Genomic DNA, 11,504 nt, shown 5'->3' with positions numbered 1-11,504 from the left:
CTTGACTCTAAAGATGCCGACTTTCTGCGTTTACAAGCTCAATGTTAGTAAAAAATTCGTTGCCATTAAACTACTTACTTCTGTATCTGGATACTCCATTTCCATAGTCAGGATTTCCTCAAAAGTCTGAAGGATCTCTTAAACTGTCCGTTAAGTCGAAATACACAGTTAAACGTCAAAAACTTTGAGTCGTAATTACTGATGACCGTAAAGCGACCTTGTAAATGTCAGGATAAGGGTCAAAAAATTGCTACTTTGAAAACTTACGTTTTTTGCGTTAAAATCGCGCTTCCGATCGGAAAAATTCGACAAAGTGGTAAGGAAACACGTCTTCAAATTTTCCACCCAAAAATTAAAAAATCTGGAATATTTCGAAATTTCAAGAGAGCGAATGGCAGACGACTCTTTCATTCCACCATACGCTGTATACTAATTTGACGAAAGAACCCGAGAATGGACGAAGATTTGAAATTTGACAAATCCATAAACATGGCGCATTGAACGTGTGTTCAAGACTTTTTCATCAATAAATTAATTGAATTAGACATTTTTAAAAAGGAATGAAAAGGAAAAAGGATTTTCTTCAAATTTACAACACCCGCCCTTAATACTCTTGGAAACATTCGAACACATTTGAGGAATAAAAATAAAAAATTAAACTGATCAAAAACAGAAAACTAACTGAGCATTTTACCTTCTAAATTGGGCCTAAAATACGAATATTTTCGAGCAACACGTTATGAAATCGTCAAATTTCACAGAAAAGAGCGAACTTGTTTGATTAAAATTGGCCAATGCTATAAATTTCATGAAAGTTTATAAAGTTCTGGAACACGCTAAACAAATATTTCCTTTCAATTCGGCTTCAAATTTGATCGTTGCAGCTATTAAACGTTTATTGCAAAGAGGATTTAAAATATATTCCACCATTTCCCTTATTTGGATGGAACGTTAAGCGTTTTAATAAATGCGAATCGTACAGTTTTCCAGATGCAAGCAATAGCAATTTGGGTTTCGCATCAGGAAGTGGGCATTAAGTGAAACTTGTGGCCTTATTAAACGACAAGCGTTTATTTACAAGTATTTTATGTAAAAAAATGTATCATGTTCACATGGACAGTTGATTGAAGCGGAAAACATGTGCGTAAAAAGCGGGAGATTAAGTCGAAAGAATAGAGGAAAATCAACCGAATACGGCCTTAATAAAAATGTGAGCAATTTTAGAAACTATTCATAATGCACAAAGCGCATTTGGAAAAACCCAATACAAGTTTGAAGAGATTTTCAACATAAATCTCGAGATCACAACCCAAACACTGTCATGACCCCATTAAACGGAAATCGTAAACATGTTAAGCATTAAACTACCAGAGATTGATACTTAACTGCCATTAACTCAAAATTTCATTTGACATTTTAAATTCGGAATCATTAAACGCCTAATTTAAATGGGAGCCGTAAATAATGCGTTATTGGGTGAGTGGTTTTTTCAATGCAAAGCTTTTCGATAAATTCTTGAGGGGAATGATTTGATAACAGATGGACACATTTGGCTGAAAGCAATGGGAATAATAATCCGAACGAAAAATTGATTGAGTGTGATTGCTCATATGGGGATTTTAATTGTTTCGCTGCTAGAAGTGAATGAAATGAGCTTAAAAGTGCGAAGTTGCATCAGCGGCCAGCAAATCAACACATTATAGTAGAAATTCCTCCATTGCCTTAACTTAAGTTTAATGTCTCCCGTTTGCCATTAATACGGATTGCAGCCAGCTGAACAAAAACAAGCTAAACTGCATTTATTCTTCGGGCTGCTACCGCGTTGCATTCTCCACTCGTTTCAAGACGAGCTGAACAAAGAAACAAATAATGCGATTTAAGAATGCACTCACAAAACCGGCCGAGTTTATGGGAAAAATCCACACTCAACCGAATAAAATGCCAAAGTTTTAATTTTCTACAAGGGAAACTGTACTTGCCACTTCCGAAAAATGAACAGAACATTATGCTCGATACCCCGACCCTATTTTTTACTCCCATTCCAACTAGATACAGAATGTTAACGATAATGGCGCTTAAGATAACATCCAGATAAGGGGGAATTATCATATTTATAGGGAATTGTCAACATGTTATCTCTGAACTGAGCGCTCGTAGATCATCATTACCCGATGAAGAATAACAAGAGTTTTTAAAGTGAAAAATAATTACGAAATTCCCTTTTCATTGAGTCGCAGGGACCGTTCCCATTCCAAACTGGGTTCCTTAAAGTAGGTGTCAGCGTTAAATTATATTTAACTAAGGGGGTGCGCCTTATCAATTAGTGTTGCCGACGTGTATAAATCATGGGTGTTTAGAGACAGTGAACGCAAATAATATTAAATCATAATTGTCGTCGGTTTTTTATTTATTGACCCGGCCGGGCCACGCCCGGGCTCTAAAATAGACTTCGAATCAAAACATCGTTAAAAGTTCGAGTTCGAGCGGCGGGACTTGATTTTCACAAATTAAAAATGAGTTATGGCATATTTTCGAAAAGTTTCGAAACTTTCCCCAAGTCGACTGGGATTAACGCGTTTCAGGATCGCATCGCCTAGCGAAAACTAGCGCTGAAAATGACTGAATTGTATCAGGTATGATCAACGATCTTTTCCCTCGTCTTTCGAATGTTTCCAAAGGATTATTAAAACCCATATGCCCGACTGGGCACCATTGAATCGTTAAATCGCATTCTGGTGCCAGCCGATTGATAAGTGGCCTAACGAGTTCACCATCTTAAGTCTTAAGACAAGCGAGGTGATACTGACCGACCAAACACTAATAATTACTTATGTAAATCCCGTAATTGCAATGTGGTTAATTTATAATTATGCAGAAAATATGCGTTCTGTTAAACCACTCAGGGCCATTAATATTTATGAGCGTCGTGCCATCAGTATGCAGCCATTATATCTGAATAGAATATTGAATGTTGCACTATAATTCCATGCAGTTCTTCCAAAGTCCCGGGGACAAAAGAAAATTAATTTGACTAATTGAAATATTACTGGCCGGACAAGATTCTTTCAGCAATTAGTCGCGCCCATAAGCGCCCTAATTAACATTAACACATAAGCGAAAGACACAAGTGAAATAAATCTGTTGGGTTCTAGTGCGTGGTGCGAAATACAGCCACATTGTAGTTAGTGTTCAATTAGCCGTTCAAACAGTATAATTAATTAACTTAGACAAAACAACTAATCATTCAAGCACGCCGCTATGAATTGAATAATTTATCGTCATCTGGAGCGTGTAATTATGCAACGGGAAACTTTTCCAAATTCGAAAGGCCCTTTAAATGCAACTGCATAAAACTACAAGGATAGAGTATCATGGACGATTGTGCTTCTATACAGGTAACTCTGCACATTTCAAAGCAAACGTTTTAATTGGCCTCACCCTTTTCGTGTCCGGTAGAAACAAACCATAAGGGATTCGGTTCCTAACAAGCTATTTCAATGCTTTTGAAATGGAGAAACAAAGGTCTGACTACCAGGATTAGTACTCACTCAATGAACAAGCGTGAACAGCTCCTGTCAGTTAGTGAAAAGCACAAGAATCGCATTATGCATTATTCGGTTCAGTCTGGAGATTCATTAATGTTGGACTGTTTTTTTTTGGCTTTTTGTGGGGTCGAGGGATTTATTGAACTTGAAGTCCACGGGTTTTTAATGCGTCTTGGCTAATTATTACAGTCAAAGGTTGATTGACTGGAGGAGGAGGAGGCGGCTGCTAATAGGAAACTCTTCAGTGTAAGGTTACCAATCTCTTCAGCCAATTGCTTTTTCTACCAAATCCTGATGCAAGTTTAGCTGCACAAGACAAAGCATTTGTGACCAATCCAGCAAAATTACCTTTGGCGTATGCCTTTTTCACTTATTTATTGTTCATGTGTGAATCAATGCAAATTAAAGTCAGGGGAGGATCGGCGGATCCAGCCAAGGGGGGGGAGGGGGGGTTATGTAGAAAAATACAGTCTTCTGTTATCTATGAAATTAGAAAAATGATCGTCGTTTCGTGCAAGGGTGGCGCAAGATTATTGCAAAATTTCATGTTTTTCGTCCCGTTTTGCATGTTTCTCGGAAGCAAAATGAGCAAGACCACTCCTTTTTACATCATTCCAGAGATAACTAAATGGGCTTTATTCGAAGTTTCTCAAGAACCATTCGAGCCACAGAATTCCTTTGGCATCGTTGGATAGAGAATTGAATGGGGGGGTCATGACCCCCCTGACACCCCCTGGAACGGCCCTTGATTAAAGTAGGTTTGAACGAACAAAAGAACGTGCAAACTGTTTAAAGTCAGTTTTACCTTTACACACACTTGAGGTGATAAGCAAGACCAAAAGCGACTTAAATTAAGTTTAAATTAGCAAAAATTCTTCTTGTAATAGTTAAAGTTAATATTTGTTTTTTTGATTGGTTGTTTTCGATTTCCTCGGAAGGGATCGGAAAATATATGAGGAAAAATAATAAATGTTTTCTTATGAATAAACTGCCCATTTGAATATTACATTTTTTTTAAACAAAATAAATCTGAAGTATCGTTTTTCGCACCATGTTTATCGATCGATCAATTTTCAAATGTTCGTCCATTCTCGGGCAATTTCGTCGAATTAGTACACTGCGTGTGGGGGCTGTGTGCCACTCGCTCCTTTGAAATTTCAAAATACTCCAGGATTTTTTCATTTTTGGGTCTAAATTTTTGTGATTTTATGGAAAACGTGTCCTTCTTGACCGTTTTGGGGTATTTTCCCGATCGGAAGTGCGATTTGAACACAAAAAACGCGATTTTTCAAAGTGGACATTTTTTGACGTCTAACCTGACATTCACAAGGTCGATATACGCGGCCACTAATCATCACAATTCCGAGTTTCTGACATTGAACTGTGTTTGGACTATAGAAGACGGTTTGGCAAATTCTTCAAGTCTTTGAAGTCTTTCTGACTGTAGAAATGGAGTATCCCGATACAGAAATTCGGAGTTAGTAAAGGCAAGTTGTTTTTTACTTACAAACATTAACTTTGTAAATAGTAATAATCTCTTTTTATTTCAAATCACCTGACAATTAAGAACATGAAATGAAATGGCGTCTACCATTCCCTCTAGTTAAATCACAACTAAAGGAACACAACAACCCAAAGGATACACAATCAGTCGCTTTTCACCCACTTTTCTTTCGGCAATCTATTTGCCTTTGATCCTAATACTTCTTGTTACATTTGAAGAATTTGAATTGTTCGACTTTTTAATTTTGTCTCATACTTAAAATATACGGAAAAAAACAACAGCACAAACAAAACAAATTCTTCAAATATTCCTCAACTCAAAGGCAAATAAATTGTATTCACCGCATGAAACTGCTACTTTAACCATCAAGTAAGCAACTTTTCCTCGTGCTTATCACTTCAGAGATGTGTTAAGCCAAAAACAGTTTTAAACAAACTGCACTTTTGCCAGCCAAGAAATTCCATTCCCGAAGGACACATTAGGTGTACTCGAAACAGGATCCGGCTAATGGAATCGGGAGCGTGATAAGAAAACTTTGCTGAATTATATAAAGGCGCAATTTTATATCGCTGAATGCAATCGCGGTAATAAGCTTGAAATACGACAAGTAATGTCTGATTGTTCAATTGAAAATAATGCAGACAAATGAAATAGAAGAGCACAGTAGTGAACATGATGAGAAATTGAAACTGCATGTCAACGCAAGTAGTTTCCTTGAAGCATAAAATAAGTCTGTTTTAATACAGAAATAAAGTAAAATAAAACGCCTGAGGATTACAGAAAACAAAGTTTTCATTAGTTGGCGCTCTCCACCATGCGAGCAACTTTGATAATTAAATCGTCTTCTACGAACTTCTTAATTAATTTTTGTTTTCTTTCGTCTGTCGCGTTTTGTCTTTGAGCCGGGGCCGTTGTCGCGTCTCCCTAATAAAATTTCCAGGTCTCTTTCCTGTCCCCGAAGAATCAACGCTAAAGGAGGTTTCCTCTTCTCATTAAATTAATTACCGTTCAAAGACGGTTTGACGACGATCTTTTTGTCACGCCGTCAAGAAACCGACAGCACAGACGACAACTAATATTTTGCCTAAGTACAGGTTACAAGGCGGAAAAAGCATAACAATGTTAGGTTTCGTTGGAGCACACGCAACTCCAACTGTATTGTCGGATAATTGCGAGGAATTTTGCCAATTTTACCGACACTGTTAGACACTTTTCTTTTTATTTTAAAAGGCGCGCCCAATGGAAACAGGGTAAACGTGAATTTTTGACTACTTTTGACAAACCTGGAAAGAAATTCGAAACTTAAGATGAACTAAATGTGTTTCATCAAAAAATTCCTGTTGTATGGAAAATTGTGCTTAACTATTCAGCTGAGACAGTCTATGAGACTAACGATTATAGCAGACACATTTTGTTTGAAATGCAATAAACGTATCCGAGCATCTCGCTTCAGGACATGCAACTTCTCCGATAAGAAAATGCATGAAATTCTTTGTACTTATTAACTTCGAGCTTTCGCTCTTCCTTCACGTATGCGAGTACTGTAATATTCGAGTTACACATCATGTTGTTTAACATGCTTGGGAATTTGCTTAATGGCTGATCATAATGCGAAATAGAGTAATTCTAGAGTGCGCAATTTGAGCCAAATAATACACATAGAGACTGGAAAACTTTGGCTGGTCTAAAAGATCGCATTATACAGTCCCAGTCTACCGATCAACGAAAATCAATTCTCTTAAATCTATTTGCCCTGTCAAAGTTCCTACTTAATTAATATCTAATATTTAACGAAGTTGGTGCGGCCCAAATGAATATCAAGCGCACGCTGAGCTGGTATGCGCTCAAAGCGCTCTCAAACCCCGTTAATTGATGTTTTATTTATCAAATTTATTTGTTTCCAAATTAAATTATTAACGATCGATCAACGATGCTCGATATATGGGACTGAAGCGCTTGTTGTGTTCAATTCTAAGTTATTATCGGTTTCATCTATGAATTATTTATCGTTTATCGGACTTGGAAATGCATGTTTTTCGGTTCTAAAATCCACTTCACAGCTCACAGTCACAACGATAAATTAAATTTAGGATTCGAATTCTTCCTCGGTTTTAGTCAATAAATTGGTCTTGTATCAGTAAATAAATAAACCGGTTTCGTTTTTTTTATCGGTAAATTTTATATTTTAATAGATTATTTATGAAGCACATGTCCCCGGTACATGGACGTTGAAAGACAAAGACGGGGTGGTTTCCCTGGAAACTGGTATGTCGGTCTCACTCCTGAGCATAAGGGTGGAATGCGGTCGCCCCCGTTCGAATGGGTCGGTGCACTACGAGGGGACACCGACATTTATTTTTGCATGGCTTTGCCCACCCCGGAAAAAGAAAGACATTTTGAATTCATATTTTCGGTTTTGTTGTGCATCTGGGCCTATTTAGGAGGTTTTGTTAGTGAATCTTGCACAGGAAAAACTAGAGAAAATTGACTTACAGTTAATTGTTAACGAAAAGCGCAGAACTGAACTAATGAATAAAAACAAAAAATATGTTCCGCTGCTTAACTGCCGAAATGTTCAGTTCTATTTTGGTGAAAACGAAAATTATGTATTGCGGAAGTAGGTTGAAGTAAAACAAACGGAACCAGACGACTTTTAGGGAGATAACTATTAGAGCTGGTCTTTTAATGGAGTTTTGTCCCTTCCTATCAGTGCATTAATCAATTTTTTTGTTATTAATGCCCCCGACTTGAGTGGCAAACGCCCTCAAGATTAGTATCTTTGGAGGGTGAAATATTACAACAGGTACTATTTTTGATTTATTAGTTTTCATTATTAATAAATTAAAAAAAAAGGATTAAAACAGCGTAAATAAACGGTTTGAAAGCATCTACACTCTACACTTGTGTATTTTGCCGCGACAAACATAAATACAGTGGTTTGTTTTTTGTTTTTTCGTAAATGAAACCCCAACTTGCGGCGCTATTTACTTTGTGTCCCGAGTATGCTTTATCTTGCCGAGGCAAAGCATACACTCTATATCAAACTAAAATAGCCCTGCGTGTGTAACACAAGGCCCATAAATTTCAAAATAATACCGGAAATCCCAACTTTCCTAAACTATTTCTCTGTACTTTGCTGTACGTATTTTGGATAATATGCAATGGGGATTTGTGTCGGTTCGAATTGAAACTGGTAACTTTTTTGGGCGTCTTTAAGGCTATGGTGAAAACAAGTTCTTGCTGATTTTCGAGCGGAACACCTCTGAGGATACGAGCCACTCGTGCTTGCGAAACGTCAGCAAGAATTACGTTTGCACGTCGACCGAACGTTTACGAACAAAGCGAATGGTAAAAAAATACAGATTGGGGATTTTTCCAAAATTAGATGGAATTCTTTGCCGGTTCGAACTAAAACAATAATTTAATACTGTTACCATCCTCCCCATGTCTGTATAGCTCGAGGGGCGCCAGGCAGCCATGCACAGATATCGCATTTCCCATCGTTGAAGTTATACGATGTTTATAAAGCGATTAAAACAGTTTAAAAGATAAATATTAAACACCATTACGTTTTATAACGGTGTGCAGACTGCAGAGACACAAGCCGTACAATATATTTCTGATTTTAATTAGTCGACGTGTTTAGCCCCAGCCCCTCTGTACGGTTCGGAGGCGATAGAGCCCAAATTTCCTTCTATTTGCCATTCAAATAAAGATAAATATTTGCGATAAGTTCAGCTCGGTTACTTTGCTCTATCGGTATTTGCGCAATTTAGACGATTAGCGATCGATTGTGCAAAGAACGGCAACATTTCCCCAATCACTCCGTATAAAAGTCTTTAAAGTAATGACGTTGGAAAAAATGAATCGTTAATGAAATACTAAAAGTTTACGAGTCCAATATGCTCAACTCGTACATTGTAGTGTTGCGTTGTTGTCGCATGAAGAAAAAACGGAAGCAGTTGGCGTTAAAAACATGTTGAACGCGTAAACACCCCAATTATAATTTTTATGAGCTGTATACTTGATTCAAACAACTAAAAATGATTGTTTGGTAACCGGCAATCGACGTTTTATTCAAAACAGATTTGCGTCTGGTGCGTTCTTTAGACAATGTATTTTTAGGACTTTAGCCTCTTGATGGCACATAATGTGGGTACATCTGGGATTTTAATGTTTTGCAACTTGCAATCATTAAGGCTGCTAATAATTTTGGGTTTTTAAGCGGTTGTCCATTGAATTTTGGTCCAGACGTTTCGGTTGGACCATAATTGGCACATCCGGGGCTCACGCTTGGAACACTTTGATTCGACTCGATTCAATGACACTGAACTTTCCATTCCAGAACGTGGCTCGCATCGGTTTTCTCTGTCGCGCACATAGAGGTCTATACGAGATGCCCTATGGTCCATGCGTGGCTACGTTCCAACTTGACACCTTCGCCGCTTAAAATATTTGAGTTTTGAGTCTAGCATTTGGCGATTTGTCGACGAACTTCTCAAATCTGTAGATCCAGTAAGCAAAATTCAAGATTTCCATTTGGAACACCGCGAATGCCTGTTTAGTAACAGTAATCATTTGTTGGTCTTCCTGAACGCAATTCTATATTTTAATTAAATAAAAGATTTGTTTTTGTGCAGTCTGGTATCTGTTCTCTATGTTCTCTAATCCAATTCAATGGCTTAGACAAACAGTACCGGGTATGCTCAAAAAATATTATTAATTTATAGAACATTAATATTTTTATGGGTTTATTTATTATAGAAGAGTGGACAAAGGCCGAAACTGTTTTGTAGGATTTTTATCGACTAGTCCTGGTAGTTAAAGTACACATTCAATCCGACCCAACAGCGACAAGTTTAATTGAAATTGACAGCAAATCAGTCCGATGTTCATTGATTTCATTTAGAAAGGCATTAGAAGCGTAAAAAATATATTAAAGCCGAGTCCTCAACGGAGCAGAAAGAGACGAAAAACGAGCTCGTGTGAAACTCGATGAGTTGCTCGTTTTAATATAAGGTTTCTTTGCCCCGGTGTGGATGTCTCAAAGCTCACGATAAAGCTAAACTACTTAAAACTTATCTATTTGGTATGTCAGCACTTATTTGCCATTGCGGCCGTAACGGTTTCCATGCCATGGAAATGGTCAATATCAGGTGCGTTTTCCGTTGAAGCAATTATTTTTATTCAGCAGAAAACCGTGGAAAAGTGTCCAAGAACAGGCAAAAAAAATCAATCAGGTTTTACAACTTAAAAAATAAGCGCCAAAGTCGCTAATGATTCTGATTTTGGAAAGCGATAGCATTGTAAATCGAAGGGAATTGCACCGAACTTGGCCAGATTTGAAAAGGTGACAATTATTGGGGCCATTAAACAGACAAAATGACCTGAAATCACCGTCCCGACGGGACGTTTCCCATTTAATACACATTTTATGAGTTTAGTGCCGTTTCGGGAAATTTACAGCACAGTTAAGAGATAGAAGTTATTTTTGCGCAAGATTTTCCGTTTGTTTAACTCGACTTTTTTTAAATTCCTGTTTAGCAACGAAAAAATCATCAAATGCAAACAGATTAAAAGCGTTCCAGGTGCTTTTTACGTTACTTTATGAAGCTCTAAGCGCACACAAACTTCATCAAAAACGTATGCAAATTTTCGTTTTATCATCGCGACTATGCATAAAACCCTCCCATTTCAAAATTGAATATTTATTAGTTTGCCGGTCTCGTTCGGACGCTGCCATTGATATCATTAGAGTTGAAATTATTATAAATTAACAAACACACACACTCACACACAGTGTATTGGGCGAAAATTGGCCCTTTGAGTGATGTAAATGAGCCCACTGGAGTTGTCCTCGATATAAAATAATCTGCAATAAATTTGAGCCAGTAGAAATATTAATTACACTAATGAAGACATCAAGTTAATTGAATAATTCCCCCAGCGATGTGCATTCATATAAATATTGTGAAGTTTCCTCGGCGATTTGGCAAAGGTCCAAAATTGTGCGGGGATTTTTATTCATGGCCGGGAATTTATGGTCTGTTTTGAAAACTTCTATACCTGGTTGCACGTTCTGCATCTATTATTTTTAGTTTTAAGTTCGCTGCTAATGCATTATGCATGTCGTTGGTTTCGAAGAGTTAATCTAACTGCTTTTTAAATGGTTTATGGGTGTTCTGGATAGTAACAATTCGGAATTGATCAATCCCAAATGCCCGTTTCAGCAGGAGTTTTGTCGTCGCAAACTGATCGATTAGTTTCAGTTGCAGATTTCCAAAAAAAGTTTCCCCATTTTGCGTTGATAAACATTCGCCCGAAAACCGCAAATATGTTTTAACAAAGTAGAGCGATTCTCCGACGGGAACAAACAGGGAACATCTCGGCGAATTTTGCCCCGCCAGCTGAACAGAAAATCCTAAACTCAAAACAGGATAAATAAATAGATCGAA

This window comes from Dendroctonus ponderosae, unplaced genomic scaffold (genome assembly GCF_020466585.1).
Source record: "Dendroctonus ponderosae isolate FM_Combo_2020 unplaced genomic scaffold, Dpon_F_20191213v2 Dpon_F_20191213_4, whole genome shotgun sequence".
Lineage (NCBI taxonomy): Eukaryota > Metazoa > Arthropoda > Insecta > Coleoptera > Curculionidae > Dendroctonus > Dendroctonus ponderosae.
Note: the sequence above shows the minus strand (reverse complement) of the source record.